Genomic DNA, 21,348 nt, shown 5'->3' on the forward strand with positions numbered 1-21,348 from the left:
GTGAACAACAATAACCATAGCAGTGTATACCGTACCGACTGGCTGTTCTATGCTGGCCACTGCTTCCAGGACTCCATATGCACGAGATCACACAACCTTCAACTCTGTGAGATCGCACTGTTATTATACCCATTTAATAGATAAGGAAATATAAATATAATATATTTATAATATAAATATAATATACCTATATTTATAATATAAATGTAATATATTTATAATATAAATATATTACAAATATAATATATTCATTTTATATAAATATTATACCCATTTAATAGATAAGGAAATATAAAAATATACTTGTATTTATAATATAAATATAATGTGCTTATACTTATAAGTATAATATACTCATATTTTACTATAAATATATATTATAAATGTATTACAAATATATTTATATTATATAAATATAGTATAAATATTATACTCGTTTAATAGATAAGGAAATTGAAGCCCAGTAGTTCACCTAAGGTCACACAACTAGTTAGTAGAACCAGGATTCAAATCCAGGTGCAAACTCCACTCTTACCTGTAGATGCAACTTGAAAAGGGTCTGCCTACACATTGCTCGGGGCTGTTCCGGAGGATGGACCTGGGAATTTTTTTGTTGCTTCTCCCGGGAAGCCTCTTCAGCAGACAAAAGCGAAGCCTTACAGCTCTGCCCTGGGGTGGGGCTGTCGGCTGAAAGAGCCCAAGATCGCCAGGCTCCGGGACCTGCCTCCTAGAGCTGACTCAATGGCTGGCTTCCTCTGACACTCATTCTCCCCACTTGTAGAAGGACAGAGTAAGATGGATCCCCAAAGGGCTTTTCTGTTCTGACGTTCTGCCAGCTTTTGATGTCCAGCTTCTTCCAGCGAGAGCTGCTGAAGAGAGTCTCGATTCTGCAGTGAAGTGTGACCCTCCTGTGGGCCTGAGCTGACTCATGGATCCCATGTCTCTGATACTCTGAGGCCAAAAGCCAACTAATATCATAGCCGCCTTTTCTGTCTAAGACAACTGGAGAAGTAACCTAAAAGTTTACTGCAGCCATTCCAGCAATGTGTTTCCTGTCTTTTGTTTTCTTTTCTTTTTGTGCATATGCTGCAAAAGGGCTGGAAGTTCTTCTCCCAAAGTTTTGACATCATTGGATGTTTGAGCTGGGAAGCTCCTCAGGGATCTGATTCTTGCCATCACATCTGATAGACAGGTGGGGGATAGAGCTCAGTGGGGAACAGAGAGACTGGCTTGAAAGAACGCTGTAGGGTCCTCTGGGACGGGCCTCGGCTGACAGCAGCAGAGGCGTCTGCGGCCCCAGGACGTGGGCCCTTTCGGCCAGGCCAGGCACCGCCAGCCACTACAGCCAGCACCCACCTCCAAACCTCCTCCCTTGCAGAAGACTGCTTTCAATTAGAGGAGTTAACGATGTCTTGCTTTCAAAGGGTTTTTTAAATCCAGTTTATCTTCCACCCACACACGATGTACACAAAGGCGGGGGATGGAGAGAGAAGAGGGGGAGTGGGAGTTCTGGTATTTTCCCACACAGGGGAGATGCCTTGAGGTTTCTATTGAATTTCACTTTTACAGATTTACATGCCCTTTTGTCAATCACAGGAGGGAGGAAGTGCCTGTCAAACCTCTAGCCCATCCTCTCCAATTTCCTCTTTCAATTCAAAGGGACCCGGGAATGGGCCTCACAGAAAAAGAGAGGAAAAGGAATAGGGAGTGGGGAGGGTGGGGTGCATGCTGACAATAACAATACACATTAGCGTAGACGCGCGTGCACGAGAGCACACGCGTGCGTGCGCGCGCGCGCGCACACACACACACACACACACACACACACACACACGCGCGGTCCCCAGGCAGTGTTTCCGAATATTTCTACTTAGGCCACATTTTAACCTCAGGTTTACAGGTTCAATGCCAAGTTATTTCCCCAAGAATTGCAAGGTTGCAGAGGTGGGCAGGGTTCCTTGATATGAAAACTGCAGGAGGGAAAGCCTGCCTCAGGAGACCGGGACACAGAAGGGTCCAGGTGAACTCAAGCCACCTCTGTACAGCTGGCTTGGCAGCTCCTTCAAGAACGTACTGCCCCCTCCTCAGAGCTCCTGTGGGGGAGGGAAAGGGCACCAACCCTTAAGGACAGCCTCCCAGTACTGGCGCTGCCTGTGTATTATCTCCTCTGGCCCTCATAATAACCCTGAGGAATAGGCGTTTTTTGTCACTCTTGTAGAGATAAGGACTCTGAGGTTTGGAAGGCATTGGTCACTCCCCTCTGGCTGAGAGGTCAAAGTCAAGTGGTCTGACTCAAAGTCCGTCCACTTCCCACCCTGTGGCCAGACTTTCCGAGAACTCTCTGTCACAGCCTTTGTGCAACACACTGCATTGTGGTTTCTCGTCTGTCCATGTGTCTACATGCATGAGCTTCGAGGACAGTGCCTTCCTTAGTGATAGCTAAAGGAAGTACAATGGCCCCTGAGCCCAGCGGACCGGTTGAGGCAAACACATGGGATCAGTGCTGCCGTTCCCCCATCTCTTGCCCAGCACAGATATCATTAAACAGTGCCTGCTGTTCCCCTGAGTGTAGACCTCTGAAACCATCTTAACAAAATGTTAAGCCACTCATGATGGGTTAGGATTGCCCTATGTGCAATCCTTGAACTTGGCTGTTAGCTCACTGAGGGCAAGAATGAGGTCTTACTTGTTATATCTTCAACTCTAAGAGCCGAGGAAGGCCTGGAGTAGGCGCTAAGCAAAGATTTAGTTGAACGAACTAACAAAAACCACAATAAATGTTATCGATCCTTTACTATATATCAGGCTTCTAACATGTGCTCCACATACCTGGTCTCCATTAAGGTGACACGGACACAGGCACCCAAACGCTCCAACTCGGGCTCACGGCCTCTCTCACCAGCTGGGAGTACTGTAGTCCTCTCCCACCTGGGTTCTTCTCCCCACCCCTCTGCCCATCCTGACCTCCTTCCTATGCCCCTTACTCCAAACTGACCCTCTGAATATGACAACGACAACAAAAAAAAAACTTTAAGGGCAACCGAGGGTTAACATTATATAACACATGTGTGTGCGTGGGCGCACACACACACTTTCAATCCCCTCCTCCAACCTCCTTTTTACACACTTAATAGTGAGAGAGAGAGAGAAAGAGAGACAGAGAGAGAGAAAGAAAGGAAGAAAAGCCAGGCTTTCTTTACTGACCATTAGAAATAATGACCACTTTCCCTAGGCCCCTAGAGCAGTTTCCCCTTTGATACCTGCCTTAAAAAGATAGAAGGGAAGGGGAGGGCTGGACTGCCTCTTTCAATTTCAGGATTTATTATTTGGCATGGACAGACAATCAAGCAAAGAGGTATTTCCTGTGCATAGGGCCGGTGCATGGAATGTAGGGATACCTCCTCCTCTCACCCAGTGATCTGGAAATAGCAGCAGACCTCAGGGCCTCCACCCAGGAGACACTTCCAGATAAGATAACCCGGCATGAGATGCCCTCCAGCCTCGGGGCTCGGCTCTGGGGTGATTAGTACCTCATTGCTCCCAGGGTCTGTCCCTAACACATCGGGCATTTCACACTCCTTAGGGGTCTAATTCCCTCCTGGCCTGCACCTCCCCACATGTCTGGAATCCTGTGGTTTGGGGTTCAAACTCCTGGCCTGATCAAATGGTCATGGAAAAGAAGCCTAGGTTCTCAAGGCGAAAGGAGCAAAGAAATCATTTAAGAGACCACTGTTCCACAGCACGCTGACATTTTTACAGGTGGAGAAACTAAACTTCTTAGAAAAGAAGTGGTTCAGAGTCATAGGATTGATGGGGACTGCTCGCTCAATGGCTTAATTTTATAGACAGAAGCTCAGGATTTCTAGGGGACAGAAATTGGATGTTCCAACTCTCTTCTAAGGGAAACATTTATGCAAGAGGCCCGAGAAAGCCTCCATGATAAACGGCAAAGACAAAGTGTGTTTCTTTGCCAACACACTTAAACCAGTAACTATGACCAGCAACTATGTTCCCAGTACAGGGCCTCTCCTCCTTCTGCCATCCTCACGTACCCTACAGGTAACGAGCACGAGGTCCAAAGGGCATAAATGGCAGCCCGAAGCCGCACCTGTCAGGAACGTGAAGTCCGGGTCTGATTCCTGCCTGTGTTACTGCAAGGCTACCTCTTACGATACAGATGAGGAAACAGGCCCACCTAGTGTAAGTGGTGATGCTGAGAAATGCAACAGTAACAGTGGCGATGGTGAGCACCCAGCTGCCTTCACCTCCATCAATCCCATCCTCGTGTCCTTTGTGAAAGGGCGATTCCTATTACCCATTTACCGGTGGGAAAACTGAAGCCAAGGGAGAGGAAGAAATAATCACCACCATGGCAGTGGTAGCCGTAATTAAAATAAGGACAGGTCAGCCCCTGGCTTTGTATGAAACGCAGAGTTCTCACCACTCCACCCCATGGGGTCAGCATCATCTCCGATCTCACAGACAGCAGAGCCGGGCATCGGGCCGTGCTCGTCACTGGAACCCAGACACCCGTTCTGAGGAGGCGCTGGGCAGGGGGCTCGGACTCCTCCAGCCAGTAAATCCTCTAACAGGGGAGAGCGATTAGTGTCGGATGTGGCGGTCGGCTTTTGTGCTGCTGACAACTCGTCCCTTTAAAGGCCTGGCCGGGCTCATTTCACACGGGCCCTCCGCAGGCCTGCTCCCATCTCCCCGTAATTACGCCATTCACTAGTCACCCAGGCCCGCCTCTGAACTCCTGACCCAGCACTGAAAGACTTGGGATCTCATTACTAATCTCTTAAGCCACCTAGTCCTCCAAAATACATCCATTTAAGTTGGAGGCCAAGGCTTTGGGGGTGGGAGCCAGAGAGAGGGAAAGTCCAGCGCGGGCCCTTCTCATGACATGGCCATGTACCCACTCTGGGGCCTGGGGCCCTAGCCACGGGGCAGCTGGCCTGGCTGTCCAGCTCAGGGCAGGGCAGGCCTCGCCGAGGCTCGGGACTGGACTTAAGAGACTAGGCCTTTGGACGGGAAGGGCATCTGGGCCCACCTGTTTGTAATTTCAGGGGTGCGGGGAGGGGATGAGGCCTGTGTTTGTTTTAATTATTATTATTGTTGCTGAAAAGGGAGGAAAGAAATGAGCAGAAACTGCTAACATCTGGAGGCTGCCGTCCAGCTTACGTAATCTCCCACAGCAGAGGAGGGACGCGGGATCCCTGGCCAGATGGTCCGTGGGTGACTTCACGGCACATGCGTCTCCGCCGACAGTAAGATGCTGACAGGGTTAGGAGAGTGGGTTGCAGGATCTTCTTAAAATTCTTTAGGGGTGAGGGATAGGTGTTTGGGGGTTCCCAGAGATCTCAGTTTTCTTGTGGAAGACAAATTTTCTTCCAGCCAAAGCTCAACTTTTTCTTATATTTCTCTCTCATTAACTCATTCATTCATTCACGCACTCATTCAATGTACATTACACAGCACTTATTATGAGTTAGGTTCTTTATCTCCCATGGTCTATATGAGGAAAATGGATCCCAGAGGGGGGAAAAAGGCAATAAAGATAAAATCCCTTCTCCCAAAGAGCTCCCAGACCCCTGAGGGGATGTGATGGAGAGTAAAGGCTTGTCCCAGCAAATACCCACACAACAGCGTGGTGGGTTCCGTATTCGAGGTCCATTCAGGTTGAGAGGGGCATGGAAAAGGAGGGACAGTCCATGCCCACGGGCCGGGCCTGAAACGCAGAATCTTAATGTCAAGTGGGCTCTGAAGAGCAGGGGCTGGAGAAAAAAAGGCAAGAGAAGGAGAAAAACTGGGCCACAGCTGAGCCATGACAAACCCAGTTTCCCAGATGATGTCAATAACAGAGGCATGAAGGATAAAGTTCAAGATGTAGAATCTTGCTGCAAACACAGTTCTGAGCACATTATATTTTAAAAAACACATTGCTAACTTTCTGTGTTTCCAAATCTCTTTTTAAAAAAATCTGTACTGAAAGCAATTAACAACATTTCACGAATTCTAGGACAGGATATAAAAGCAGCGTTGACTCTGGATCAGATCAAGAGGATGCTGTTAGCTTCAACCAGAATGTTCACGCAACTCTGGGTCGAAACCCAGAGATACTGCCAGCACAAGATGAAAATCCTGAGGCGTTGCCAGCTTCAGATATGAATCCTGAAGCATCGTGATTTGTATTTCAGAGCCCAGAGGCGTTGTCAGTTCTAAAACAGGACGTTGAGCATGGAAACACTTCCGGTTCTAGGCCAGAATACCAGGATGTCATGATTCTAGAATAGGAGCAACCAATGCTGCCTGCTCTAACTCCAGCACCCCAAAACGTCCTGTTTAGAAAATCAGATACCAAAGACTGAGAACACAGATCCAGTTAGCTTCACTCTAAAATGCCCTCTTGACTGGCTCTAGAGTGGAATTGGGAGACACCGCCAACTCAGGAGCAAAGCACTGAAGCATGGAAATCTCCAACACTCAGCTCAGAGCTACTCAACGGAAGCAGGATGTTTTAAAGAAGCCACCAGCCCTCTTCTTTGCCTACTCTGGGAGCCCTGAGATGTCCATGGGTTAACCAGGGAAGTGGTGACCACATCCAAGCTTGGTGCTGGTCACCAAACCCTTGGCTAAGGATAGTTGAGCAGTGGTTAATGGCAGTCTTGACCACACTGGCCTGTTCAAGAAAGGTCAAAGGAGTGAGTTTTCACTTAAAAACATCTGTGTGTTAAACACACAAGACTTCCTCAAGTTCATAAAGCTAGGAGTTTCCAGGTTGTTTTTGTGTTTTTTCTTCCTTCTTCCCCTTCTTCCTCTCCTCCTGCTTTCCTAATCAATAGCTGTGTGTTCCAAGCTGTGACCAAGAAGAAGTATGAGTCACACTGCCTGCAGGGAACCCCACCTGATGCCAAGGTGCCTTGTCCTTGGGTTCTGCCCTTTACTGCAGACCTCAGGGTTTTCTGATCCCCTCCTATCACCCTGGAAACCACTGAGTGATTGCCTCTCCTCTTTGCTTTTTGAAGAGCGGGCAGTCATCTTGCCAGGGCTGCCTTCAGTTTGATTTCTCCTAGGAAGAGCCTCCAAAGGATGCAATGTTCTGACGCATGCAAGGATAGGGATCACTTATGCTTTTATCGGTGTCCTGCTGACCTTCCAGCTCAAATAAGGGCTCTCATTCTCAAGGAGAAGGGTGGCATTTCTCTCTGGTCTCCCTCTCCAGATTTCAGAGGTAGGGAGAGTGACCCTGATATGCAAACTGGGGGCTTTGCCCATCAAGTGCCCAGTAGATACTGCTGACCTAAGTGTCCACCACCCCACCAGCAGATTCCTCTGAGGAACAGAGACTATCTGCAGTGATGCTTTCCCCTAGTGGTGCCCTTGGACAAGGCAGCCCACATCTGCAAAAAAGGCAGGGTGTTGGAGCAACTGTTCTGAGACGCTGTCCATGGGAACCCACAATGTGATTTCCTCAACAATCCTACACCTGCCACTTTCCTGAACTTTCCATGAGCAGTGCAAGTCACACGCATTGACTTGGAAAGGTGTGGGCTGGAATCTCAGATTCTGCCATTTATTGACATCATGACCTTGGGCGCTTCAAGGAGCCTAAATTCCTCCACTGCAAAATCAGATGATGGTACCTACCTTGAAGGGTTGTTTCAGGATTGCAAGAGCTCTTGCACATGCAAGTGTCTACACACAGCCCTGCATGCCAGAAACACACTGAACATTTCCCTTCTTCGTCGCTTCCTACTTCTTCCCTCCTGGCTCTAGAGGAAGACAGTCTTGGGGTCGAATTCTAGATTTCCTTGCCCCACCCCTAGGCTAGTTGTAGAAACTTGGGTAAGTTACTTAACCTTTGTGAGTCTCAATTTAGTCCTCTGTAAACCAGTGCAAGTTAGCCACTACCTCGTAGAGGGGTTGGTGGGTATAAATGTGCTAAAACGGTGTGAACCTCCGGGTAGAGGTCCTGACATGGAGTAACCGCCTTGAGAGCCGGACCATTCACACTGCTCCTATCATTATTATCAAATCTTGTTAGTACTATTATGTCATTGGTATTACTGTCATTTATTATTGTTTAGTCATTCCTTTTCATCTCTCCCTTCATTATTTTTATTATCAAGCAACATTCCATTATATGTATATACGATCATTTATTTATCCAATTCACCAGCTGATGGACATTTGGTTTGTTTTCAGTTTTTGCCTATCATGAATACACATATACATATACATATACATAAATATATATATCTTGACCCTTAGTATGGACATGTTTTCTTTTAATACCTAGGAATACAATGGCTGGATTACACTGCCAAATTGTTTTCCAAAGTTATTGTACTTTGTAAATTACTACCAAGAGTATATGAGAGTTCCAGTTCCTCCATATCCTAACCAACACTTGATATGGTCAGCTGTTTTAATTTTAGCCATTTTAATAGATGTATAGCAATATCTCAGTGTGGTTTTAATTTTTACTTCTCTCATGACTAATGATATTGAGCATCTTCTTCGGTGAAGTGTCTGTTCAAATATTTTGTCCATTTGTCAAAATCAGTTTTCTTTATGTTAGGAGGTCTATTTTCTGGACTCTCTATTCTGTTCCATTGATCTGTTTGTCTATCTTTATACCAATACCATGCTGTTTTGATTACTGTAGCTTTGTAATAGTTTTTTTTAAAAGTATAATTGATGTTAATACAATGTTGTGTTAGTTTCAGGTGTACAGCAAAGTGATTCAGTTATACGTACATATATATATATTTTTTTCAGATTCTTTTCCCTTATAGGCTATTACAAAATATTGAGTATAGTTCCCTTAATTTTGTATTCCTCTTCCCTTCTCCCCCACCTCTCCTTCCTCCCTTCTTTCTCTTGCTCTTTCACATCTTCCTTGGCTGGGCCTCTCACTGGGAGGCCTGTCTGAAGGCAAACCATACACGCTCAAGCCAGACAGACAGCCCTTTATGTTTCCATCAATATCCATAGAAATCTAGTCATGAGAACATCTCTAAGACCAGAGTAATAAGAGGCAAAAGGGTAGAGCCTTTTTCCTGGGGCCTGGCCTCCAGTAGCTGTTTCCTACTTTCTGTGCAAAGCTGTTAACACAACAAAGTGCAGATTTAGTTGTAAGGTTTTTTTTTTTTTCGCGGTACGCAGGCCTCTCACTATTGTGGCCAATCCCGTTGTGGAGCACAGGCTCCGGACGTGCAGGCTCAGTGGCCATGGCTCACGGGCCCAGCCACTCCGCGGCATGTGGGATCTTCCCGGACCGGGGCACGAACCCGTGTCCCCTGCATCGGCAGGCGGACTCTCAACCACTGCGCCACCAGGGAAGCCCTAGTTGTAAGTATTTATCGCATGCCTACTGTGTGCCAGGCCTTGTTCTTCATCTTGGAACACACAGCAGTGACCACACATTTTAAAAAAATTCTTGGGGAAAGTGGTGTGTATCCTGGAAAGTGCATGGGCTGTGGAGCCTGAAAGCACTGGCTTTCCTCCTGTTCCACCACTTGGAGAAGGGGACCCTGTGTGGAGCTTTGCTTCCCTATCTGTGAAATGGGAACACAGTTCTTACTACACAGATTGGTTATAAATGTTTAATGCAATAACTGAATTGAATACATGTAGATAGCAGTTATTATATGCCAAGCAATGTTCCAAGTGTCTTATGCGTGCAGTTTTCTGGAATACTCACAATTGCCACTTGATTTTCCTATTTTACAGATGAGGAGACTGAGGCCGAGAGACCATGTAACTTGCCCTAGATCTCACTATAGGTGGCAGCACTGGGATGTGATGGACTCTAGACCTGCTCCATTAGGGTAGCTCAGTATCTCCCTGTGGCTATTTAATTTTAAACTAATTAAAATTAAAAATTCAGGTCTTCCCTGATGGCGCAGTGGTTGAGAGTCTGCCTGCCGATGCAGGGGACACGGGTTCGTGCCCCGGTCCAGGCAGATCCCACATGCCGCGGAGCAGCTGGGCCCGTGAGCCATGGCCACTGAGCCTGCGCGTCCGGAGCCTGTGCTCCGCAGTGGGAGAGGCCACAACAGTGAGAGGCCCGCGTACCGCAAAAAAAATAATAAATTAATTAATTAAAAATTCAGTTCCTCACTTTCCTGAGCCACATTTCAAGGGCTCAAAACAAAAGGTGGCTAGAGGCTACAGTGCCAATATAGACTACTTCCATCGTCACTGAAAGTCCTATCAGACAGCTGAGCTGGAGCCCGGGCTCTCAACACTGACACAGTTCTGCCTTCTCTGGAATATAAACTCCTGACCATAGGTCCCTGACGCATGTCGGTTTATCTCCTTCCTTACATCGCTCTGCATTGCTTTTCTCTTCCTGGACCCCTTGCCCCAGGAGGCTACATTGCAGACCTGGGCATCACCCAAGCAGCCTCCACATTCCTGAGAGCAGCATCCTGCCAGCAGACCAGATCTCTCCCAAACTCATGCTCTTTCCCAGGATGGAGAGAAATGCAGGCATCGGCCCAGCATCCCCTTCTGCCAGCTGCACACATAGGGCCAGTTTGGGTAAAGGGTTCTGGGGTGGGCAGGAGCCCCAGGGAAGTCTTCATTGGACCACCCTGGCAAAGCAGCATACCTCTCAGCACGGGTGCCTTTCACTTCCCTCTCTGAGTCCATCTCTCCCTGAAAAATGAACACGCACTAGTATATCCAGGAGCATCTGGCACTTAGATCTGGCTGAAGAATTAGGTGCGTTTTAAGAAATCCGTGCCTAGGGTGGCGGAGAGGGTAGAAAGCCCTTATTGGTCTTGGTCTGGTTCTATACGTAGCATATGCAGGTTAATTTAAAAAGTAAGGATGTTGGGATGGAGAGTGGGGGGTAGGGGGTTTGAAGAACAAACACAAACAAATGAACACACACACACACAGACACACACAGACACACACACACACACACATACACACCAAAAGCAAAATCCTACGCACAACCAACATCCAACTCCCCCTGGAACCCCATCCTTTGGGCCTGGCTTGAGAAAGTTTACTTCCAGAATTAGAGAAATGAGCATGTGGTTTTGGGGACAGAATCCAATACCGCCGAGGCAGCGGGCTCAGCAAGCTCGACCGGCGGCTACTTCCTGCGCGCATTACAGTCTCTGAGAGCGAACGCTGTTTACATATTTTACATGTTTCTTGGGTACAGGACACGAAACTAAATTACACAGCAAAGGCCATGCTGGCTAAACACTGGTGCCCCTGCTTAAAACAACAACAACAATTGAAAAAAAAAAAGAAAATGAAAGACGAGGATGGAGAAGGGTCTTGAGGGAGCCTGAGTAGATGGCAGGGATAGAAGGCAGGAGTCTGGTCCTGAATGGATCAGGAGGGAGAGATGACGCGCACGATACAGACAGTGAGATGGGAGTGGGTCAGGCTTGGAGAAGCAGGGAACACGAAGGCCTAGGGGGTCTTCCTAGAGGGGCTGTGGAGTAAACTGGCCCAGCTGGGTCTGCTCTCCGTGAAGAGCCAGTGGAAGCAGCCCCGAACCACAAAGCCTTGCTTGTTCCTGGGCTGCAAGACAAGAGTCAACTGGCAAGTGAGAGCCTTCCCTGCTCCATGTGGCACATTCCCTGGTAACCCATGCATGTCTGCTGCAAACGCCAGGCGTTGTATTCACGCACACCCGTCCCCCTCAGTGTACGTCCCTCTAAGGGTTATTCCACGTGTCCATGTATCACAGCAGTTTGCCCAAGTTCTTCTTTTCTTCTTAGAGGTACCTATTCCAGTGTTCCCTTTCCTCCGTGGACACTACAGACGGCGTGAGGGCAGCGGTTGAATTATTCATCTCAACCCCAATCCCCTGCTGAAAAGGATGCTCTGGACATAGTAGGTTCACAAGAAGATTATAGTGGGTTTTGAATCCAAACATCAGAATCCTTTCATAACAGATAGGGGATGGAGGGCTTTAGGGAAGTTATTTAATCAAAGCCAAATCTTAATTAAGTGAAGTAAGACCAAGAGACTTTCAAAGTCTCTCTCTCTGCTTAGATTTCTGTGTCCCAAAGAGTGTTCCTTTAAAAATAACAACAAAAAACTCAATTGTTCCTAATTGGATCCCACAGTTGTTAAGCTTCATGGGCAGAAAGAAGCATTTCTTTAAAAAGTTTTCAGCTGCCATCAGAAGGAAAACCATATTTGTGGATCAACTGTCTCATCCTTGACAAGCATCTGCCGTATGGACGCTATCACCCCCGCTTTACAGATAAGAGATTGGGCAGAAGCAGAGAACCGGCTTGCCCAGAGTGACAGAGCTGGTGACCCCAGAACTGGAAGCCAGGCTGAGCTGATCCTACATCTCATTTTTTTCTCTAAAACTCTCATCACTCAAAGTTTTGGGGGGCCAATCATAGCATCTGACGTTTCATAAGTTTGAATAAATATCGAAAGAGCGAAGGAGTTAAGGAGGCAGAGAAAACGATGGGGTGGAGGAGAGCCTGTTAGAGTCCTTTGCTGGGTCCTGAACAGTTTGGTAGATTTAGAGTCCCTCCCAGCCCACGTTTCCAGGACAAGTTCAGGGAGTTACAGCCACCAGGGCAGGGGGCTCCTTTCTGATGCAGGAGCTGGCTTTTGCTGCCTTGGAGGGATTTCTGGGTGCCCCACACCAATGGGACAGACTGTAACAGACCATGGGACTTTCTGTTCCGTCTCCTTAGATGACTCACACATGTGCTCTTGAAAAATTATTCAGAAACCACCAGAAGAAAGCAGATCCCTTGGGTATTTGGGAAAACTGCTTGGAATCTTCTCTGACATTTCGGCACATCCCCTTGGCCTCCCTCCTCTCCCTCCACTGGCAGATGCTGTCCCATTTCACCCGTGAGAAGACCTGCACACGCCGGTGAAGGGACACGTTTCAGCAGTGACCTCAGCACTGGGTGCTGAGACCACGACGGCCCCTTGCCCTTTGCCAATATAATCACCCGAACAGCATCAGAGAATTGTTCGTCCATGCAAGATTTCCACGTGGGGCTGTTTCAATGCAATACCAGTAGCGGGTGCAAGAAAAGAAAGAAGTAGAAGGAAGAGTGGCACAGGGGAGAGCCTTCACCTCCCGCACTGAAGGCAGCTCTTCATTCTGAGAGACGAGAAGCAAAACTTCCCAGTTTCAAAATGTGCTTCGACCCACTCGTCCAGGGTCTGACACCCAGGAGGTGTTCATAGATGTCAGTCTTCATCCTCAAATGAACGTCTGATCTGTTGGCCCCCTGCTTAGAACCTCTGAGAAGCTCCCCCTCGAACTCGGGATAAAGGCTAAATTTCAAGCATCTGAAGGACATCCCCGCATCATTTTCATAGCCCATCTCTCTTGACTTCCCCTGAATTTCTTATTGGCCTTTTGTTGGATGTCTGTATGTCTATCTGTCTGTCTGTCTCCTTCTGTCTGCCTCTGTCTCTCTCTCTGACATGCTCTTCCTTGCACACCCCTCTCCTACTCCCAGCTTAACCTTCCAGTCACAGCTCAGCAATCACTCCCAATGGAAATATCTCCCCACCCTCCCCTCGGTTCCCCTGTCCCAGCACTTCCCACACTGCGTTGTGGGTGCTTGTGGAAAGACTTCTTACCCTTATGTCCAGAGAACCCGGTGGATTTCTACTCCCTTCCTCTGGACACAAGGATGCAGAAGACACAGATAAATGGTCCCTGCTCTCCGGGTGAGCCATCAAGGGATGCACACATCTTGCGATTCCCTTACTGACCTCTCAAGGTTTCCTAGGTACAGCACATGGTTTGTGACAAACCTGTAAATGGAGCAAAGTTTCTTCTTCCATCTACAATTGTCCTGTTTGTGTTTTTCTTCATTTTCTCTCCCATAGCCCAGAAGTAATCAGACATGGACTGGATCCAAAATCTAGGAAATCTTTTTTTTTTTACACTCAGGGTTTGGCAACTGAAAACATTTCCTATGTTTCTCCCGTATTTTCATGTACGCTTTTTAAATGACTTTCTGGAGAGGGCAATACTTAACCCAAAAGAACAACTGCCCTTAGATAGAGATGTAGGAAGCATGGCAGAAACAGCAGGGCAATATTTGGGGTCCTGGAGAGGGGGGTTCCCACTTTCCTTGTGTTCCTTGAAAGCACACTATGTAAGAAAAGACGCAAAAGACAGCTCTCCTCACTTGTTTTCCTGTGTCAGCCATGGCAGCAGGCATGAGCTGCCTCTGGGCTGCACCTGGGCTCCTATGATGAACACAGTGGCCTGAATCCTGGTTCTGCCTCTGCCTCTTAGAAGTACGAACCCCCAAACATGTCAGTCACTCAGCTCCCTGAGCCTTACGGTCCCAAACTGTAAAGTGAGAACAGTGACTCCTATTCTTGTAGCAGTTTAAGCAGGATTCAAGGAATCTGATGCAGAGCCTGGATGAACTCGGTAAATGTTATTTTTATAATTTGTCCAGGACCTTCTGAAAGTGGGCAAAGGACTTTTCCATCCCTGCATGCTGGCTTTCATCCCTGCTGGCTGAGGAAGCTGATAGCAGTGTGGTTTCTTCCTCAGGGAAACTCCCTCTAAACCTCATACTCTCGGGTCCTGCCTGCTACTTCCAGTTGGACACACCCCTCCCATGCAATAGTGAGCACTGTGAGGGCTACAAAAGGACCAGCACTTCTTTGGAGTTTCTCAAAATGCCTGGTACAGTCCTGAGCACGCAGGAAGCATTTGGTAATGCAACTGTGCTTATTCACTCAACCAGATGCTGACTGAGCTTCTGTGCTGTGCGGGTCACCGTGGGTGGCTCTCGTGTGAGGGTGTGCAGCGGCGGGCCTAACATGAATGCAAGAGGGAATTAACATTTGCACTACCCAATGAGTGGAAAACGAACAACAACAGAACAGTTTTCTCTGCATTTACTCCCTTAATCCCCACCAAGTAGAGGCTATCATTCCCTCTTTCTAGAGGAGAAAACTGAGGTCCCTGGAGGAGTGATTTGCTCAAGATTCCCAAGTAAGAGGAAAAGCTACGAGGGCAAAGTCACATCTGCACGATTTCCACTTGACCCCGTGAATGCCCATGTTCTCTACCTACTCAAATTTCTCAGCGGAGGATTCATATATGTTTCCATTTAATCAAATGAATAAATGAATTAATCCCTAAAGACAAATTAGGATTTGCATTTTAATAGAGGCACACAGTCTTATGGACATGCCAAGGAACAGGTAATAGTGACTCAAAGTGAGGTGGCAAAGAACTGATATGCCTTATACCCTGAGAAAACCATAATTCAAAATGAGTCATGTACCAAAATGTTCATTGCAGCTCTATTTACAATAGCCAGGAGATGGAAGCAACCTAACTGTCCATCATCGGATGAATGGATAAAGAAGATGTGGCACATATATACAGTGGAATATTACTCAGCCATAAAAAGAAACGAAATTGAGCTATTTGTAATGAGGTGGATAGACCTAGAATCTGTCATACAGAGTGAAGTAAGTCAGAAAGAGAAAGACAAATACCGTATGCTAACACATATATATGGAATTTAAGAAAAAAAAATATCATGAAGAACCTAGGGGTAAAACAGGAATAAAGACACAGACCTACTAGAGAATGGACTTGAGGATATGGGGAGGGGGAAGGGTGAGCTGTGACAAAGCTAGAGAGAGGCATGGACATATATACACTACCAAACGTAAGGTAGATAGCTAGTGGGAAGCAGCCGCATAGCACAGGGAGATCAGCTCGGTGCTTTGTGACCACCTAGAGGGGTGGGATAGGGAGAGTGGGAAGGGAGGGAGACGCAAGAGGGAAGAGATATGGGTACATATGTATATGTATAACTGATTCACTTTGTTATAAAGCAGAAACTAACACACCATTGTAAAGCAATTATACTCCAATAAAGATGTAAAAAAAATAAAAATAAAAGGACAAAATGCGAAGCCAGAATGATTAAGCCACTAATATTCTTCATCCTAAATAATGGGATATCTGGAGTTGCCTCTGTATATTCACTAATAAAGCTGACTGTATGAGACTACAAAAAAAAAAAAAAAAAAGAACTGATCTGCCTCACCGTGGGCTGGTGGGTACAAAGTCAGAATCAACCACAAAGCAAGGAGCGACGCGCAGGCCTTGTCCTTCTCCTAATGCAGGAATCTCCTTGAGTCACCAGCTCAGCCCGAGTGCCCCGTGATGGGGAGCTCACTGTATCACAAAGCACTTCATCTCACTGTGGATAGCTCTCATTCTCAGAAAGGTTTTCTCAACTTTGGCCCTTAAGCTACAGCCCTGGAAATGCTTAGTCTAAATGCTACCCTCAAAGGATCAAGCAAATACACTGGTTGGTTGACTGAAGGTCTGTAATCCCTGGGAGAGCGCTGTGCATTCTGACAGTCTTCATGCTTCCAGTGCCCCCTAGGCCATTGCAGGGGGAGGGAGGGGCCTGTTTGGACCGGAGGAAACGGGCTTGGGGGGAAATGCAGGCGGTGGGGGCAGCATGAAGGAATATCTGCATCTCACTTCGGCAGCCTACGGTGTAAAGCACCAGAGAAAGGTGAGACGTGGAGACAAAATGAGAACAAGACGAGATCTCTGCAAGCACTTCAACCCAACCGGGCTGAGGTTCCCAGAAGAGAGAGAACTCAGTACTTTCGACTCGTTTCCATTTTTGTTCCGTCTCAGGGACCTCTTGAATTCCAGCTGGGCCAGAAAGGTGCATGGCCAAAATACCCAAAGAATGTCCCCTATTATAGAATGTTCAGCGCACGGTGCAGAGCCGGCAGGTTTTGATACTTCTGATAACATGTGGATATAAGACTCAATGTTCGGGGTGGAGGAGCTTGGCTCTAACCAAATTTGGGAATCTTGTTTCAGGAGAATGGACAAGAGAGACTGGGAACTATGAGAAATGGAGGGCTCACACGAAAATGAAAATGGAAGTTTGAACCATTTTCTAGACTCATCCAGCACAAAGAGTGAGGTGTCTCTTCAGTCGCCACAGTGAGCACTTGCCCGCTTCCTCTGACAGGCTGCTCCTCTCGATAGCATCCTCACGCTCCAGTCTTGCGCGCTAACAAGGTCAGGGTTGGGTCTTTTACTTTGGTTTCTTCCGCGGGCTCCAGCCCAGACCTCGGCACAGACCTCCAATAAACACCTGCACTTACCATTCTTCCAGCGTCAGGGAAAGACAGAGAGTGGGACGAGACTGGTTTGTAAAAAGGAAATGGACACACCTGAGGTCATTTCATCACTCCCCAACCTGGTGGAGCATCGTAGCGAACACCAGGTTACCAGGAACAGGGCCACTGAGACAGGGAAAGGGAGCGTCCTGAACTCAAGGTGTGGGCAGTGCCCGGGAAGTCTGTAGGAGGAGAATTCAAGCACTTCATGGTGCGTGCACAGTACCACCAACACAAAGATCTGTCCATCCACAACTCTTTCTGCTTGATTCACAGCGATATTCTGCAGGAATCCAGTTACTTGCAGCTCTTAGACAGGACGGCATATTCCCAAGCTCCCAATGTCACCTTCCACGAGCTCCTTTTAATCCTAGATTTTCCACTATGGGCTGTGTGATCCTGGAGAAAACACTCCACCCCTTAGTTTCTCAGAGGTAGGTAATAATTCTTTCCTTGAAGAATGGCGAGGGGGTTGGCTATGAAGTGTGTATGAGGGCCCAGTACAGTGGCTGGTGGACCTCGACAACCACTGGTTCCCTGCCCCACCCTCCACCCTGTGCTTTGGTACTCACTCTCTGGATAGGGGCCCCTGCATCTACACGGCCTGTTCCTGTAGGGTGTTCATGTATTTGTGCCTGTGCGTGCCTGTCTGTATGTGCGTAAAAGAAACAGAAAGAGAAAGAGAGAGAGGAGGGAGGAGAAGGACGAGTGTATAATTGTGCTGAGGGAAGGTAAGGGGCACACGGTGCGTCTAACACCCCCCAACTCCCTCTCTCAAGCCATCAACCTCTTCACTGGAGGCCCTGACAGGGTGAAAATTAACCAGCAGCCTCCTCTAATCACTGTACAGGGTAATGAAGGCCACGGTTAGACTCCTTCCTCTTCTCTGTTGTCAGAAGGGAGCTATGTTTACACTCCAGGAAGAGCCTTTACTCAGTTATGCAGGTTGCGTGTGTGTGCGCACATGTTGGCTTGTGCATGATGGGGGCGGTGTGTGAATGACTTCTAGGCACTTGCTTTGAGACAGGGAACTGGGGGGACTTTTGTTCTGCAGGCCTCCAGGCCGCCCTGCCCAGCCCTGCGCCCAGACGGCACACACATCCCCTACCCTGACCCTGTATTCTCCAGTGAGTTGATCTCATTATGGCAAATTTAGTTACAGCTGAAGTCTCCTTGTAACAAAGATTATGTCCAAGCCCAGAGTAATGGAACCTAGTCGATTTCATTAAAATAAAATTGGTTACAATGAATAATTCAATAGGATGATTTTGTTTCCTCATCTCCTCTTTGTAGATCGAAGAGCTAGTATTTATAATGATTTTTTTTAATTGGATTTTTGTTTAGGAAGAGATAATCACCCATGATTCCTGACAGCCCCCTCCTTAGGAGACTGGAATAATTGCCCCACAAAGTCTCTTTTCAAATGCTAAGACTGGAAAATTCTTTCTCTCCTTTTCTCACATTAGTAGCAATAAACTTTGGGTGGTTTTTAAGCACAGCTGCTACCTCAACACCTGCTCATGTGAGATTCTGAGTGTGTTAATAATACCCTTGTTTGAATGATGTTTTTTAAACATTTCTAGGAACTGGATGGAGGTGCTGAATTTGGAATTCCTGGCTCTATTGCTGGCCAGCCCTGCTGTTCCTGAAGCAGAACACTGTGTGAGAGAGGTAGCAATGTGCGTGCGTGTGTGTGTGTGTGTGTGTGTGTGCGTGTGTATCTACAGTCAATTAAATACACATCTCCCGAACTCCTAGTCTTATCTAGACCTGTGCTTGAAGATGGGGGAACAAAGTGAAGAAAACCTCAAAACTGTTTTCACAAAACTAGCAGTCTAAAGGGGGAGCTAGACACAGAAACAGGTAATTAGAGTTCAGAGCACGGGTGTAATCAGAGATGGATACGGCAAATACAGAGGTGGCACGGGGCAGGATGAGGCCTACAGAGCACGGGTGTAATCAGAGATGGATACGGCAAATACAGAGGTGGCACGGGGCAGGATGAGGCCTACACAAGCACTCATTTATTCATTCATTCGTTTGTTCGTTCGTTTGTTTGTTCATTCATTCATGCACCCGGCTGGCACTACACATGGGAAACGTCAGGGAATACCACGCTTCCATTTCTTTCCATCCTCCTTGGGGCAGTTGGAAGCAAATGAATGAATAAAGGATCTAATGCATGTAAACACAACCAGATAAATGAAAAAATGATCCAATAAACACTGTAAGTGAGCTTGGACTCCTTTTGTACCTCTTCCGATGATTTTCACTGGGCCCCAGAGGTCACATCTCTCTTTCATCTAGAAACCAGGCCTCCCCCCAACTACCCCGCCGACCCTGAGTCCGGGAAGCAATATTAGAGAGGAATGGCTAGGAGTAATGGCTCATCTGCAAGGCCAGGAGGGAGGTCGGCCTCAGAAACGGCTACAGGGCCAGGCAGTAGGAAGCACTGAGTCGTGTCTCTGGGAAACAGGCATCTCGGAAGAAGGCAGGTGCTTGTTCAGCAGGATAATTGGAAAGGGGGCTCTGGGGACAGTATAGTCATCCCGAGAATCACATCAGCTCTGGTGGCCCCAACACTCTTGCTCCCTCAACTAACCTGACGGTCCCTTGGGGAAGAACCTTGGGACATAACTAGTGCATTCGGGGACTAAGGAACGAGTCACAGCTTTTTAGAGTTGGGAAGGTCCTTGCAGATCATCCAGCTCAACTACTCTCTAACTTAAAGATGGGGAAAATGGGGCTCAGAGAGGTGGGAACACTAGCCCAAAGCCACACAGCAAATTCATGGTAGAGGCACTGTTAATTCACGGGAGAGTGCTCAAGGAGCACACAACTTGACACTCTGCCCCCCTCGAAAGTGAGACTCACCCCAAGAATTTGTTCTTATCCCACTGAATTCCAGTGGTATATCCAAAATGGAGAGCTTTCCCCAAATATAACTTACAATAGGTAGGGACACAGGAGGACCGTCATTACCCCTACTATGCTGGTGTTTCTTGCCCTTAACCCTTCCATGTCCAATCGCTGACAAACAGGTCTCATGAGACCTTGGAATTGCATTTGGCCACTTGCAGCAACATGGATGGACCTAGGGATTATCATACTAAGTGACGTAAGTCAGAAAGAGAAAGACAAATACCACATGATATCACTTCTATGAAACAGAAACAGATTCACAGACATAAAGAGCAGACTTGTGGATACCGAGGGGGAGGAGGGTAGGAAAGGAAAAGACTGGGAGTTTGGGATTAACAGATGCAAACTAGTATATATAGAATAGAGAAACAGCAAGGTCCTACTGTACAGCACAGGGAACTATATTCAATATCCCATGATAAACCATAATGGAAAAATATTATGAAAAAGAATATATATGTGTAGAACTGAGTCACTCTGCTGTACAGCAGAAATTAACACATCATTGGAAATCAACTACATATCAATAATTTTTTTTTTAAAAAATGACTTTACAAAAAATTTTGAAAAAAGCATTATAAGCAAAGTCAAAAGAAAAACTGCAGACTGGGCGAAAGTATTTTCAACGTACATCACAAACAGGAGCTCATCTCGCTGGTAAATAAACCACTTTTAACCATCAGGACGAAAAAGACCAAAGTCCCAATAGAAAAATGGGATAAAGAGACTGCTCATAGAAAAAGAAAGGAACACGACCATGATACACACAAAAAAGAATCTCAATTTCACTGTAGTAAAAGAAATGCAAATTAAAACAACGTGAGATGACATTTTCTTACCTATGGAGACAGTAAAAATCCAAAAGTTGACAATACACTCTGTTGTTAAAATTGGAGAGAAACAAACACTTTCATACATTCCCGATAAGAATATAAAATGGTACAGTCCTATGGAGGAATATTTGATAAAAATATGATAAAGTTATATACGCTTTTTTTTTTTTTTTTTTGGCCACGCTGCGCAGCTTACAGGATCTCAGTTCCCCCACTAGGGATCGAACTCGTACCCTTGGCAGTGAAAGCGCGGAGTCCTAACCGCTGGACTGCTAGAGAATTCCCTATATATGCATTAAAAAAAAATTATATTTGGCTAGAGATATGATCAAGTGGCCATGTCCAATGACACTGTCTTTGTGATGGGCAACCTTGAGGGGCAGAGCAGAGATTCAGAATGTCTGCAGGAAATGTTACGTGTGGCTGGGAG

At 46.9% G+C, this 21,348-nt stretch overlaps 1 protein-coding gene across 1 annotated transcript in view; it reads right to left on the minus strand.

The window, feature by feature from the left end:
• The window catches only part of PAPPA (pappalysin 1), a 208,784-nt gene that overhangs the window by 42,911 nt on the left and 144,525 nt on the right, over positions 1-21,348 (minus strand). The window lies entirely within an intron of this gene.

This window comes from Aethalodelphis obliquidens, unplaced genomic scaffold, assembly GCF_003676395.1.
Source record: "Aethalodelphis obliquidens isolate GAN/ISIS:26980383/991018 unplaced genomic scaffold, ASM367639v1 scaffold7, whole genome shotgun sequence".
NCBI classification, from domain to species: domain Eukaryota; kingdom Metazoa; phylum Chordata; class Mammalia; order Artiodactyla; family Delphinidae; genus Aethalodelphis; species Aethalodelphis obliquidens.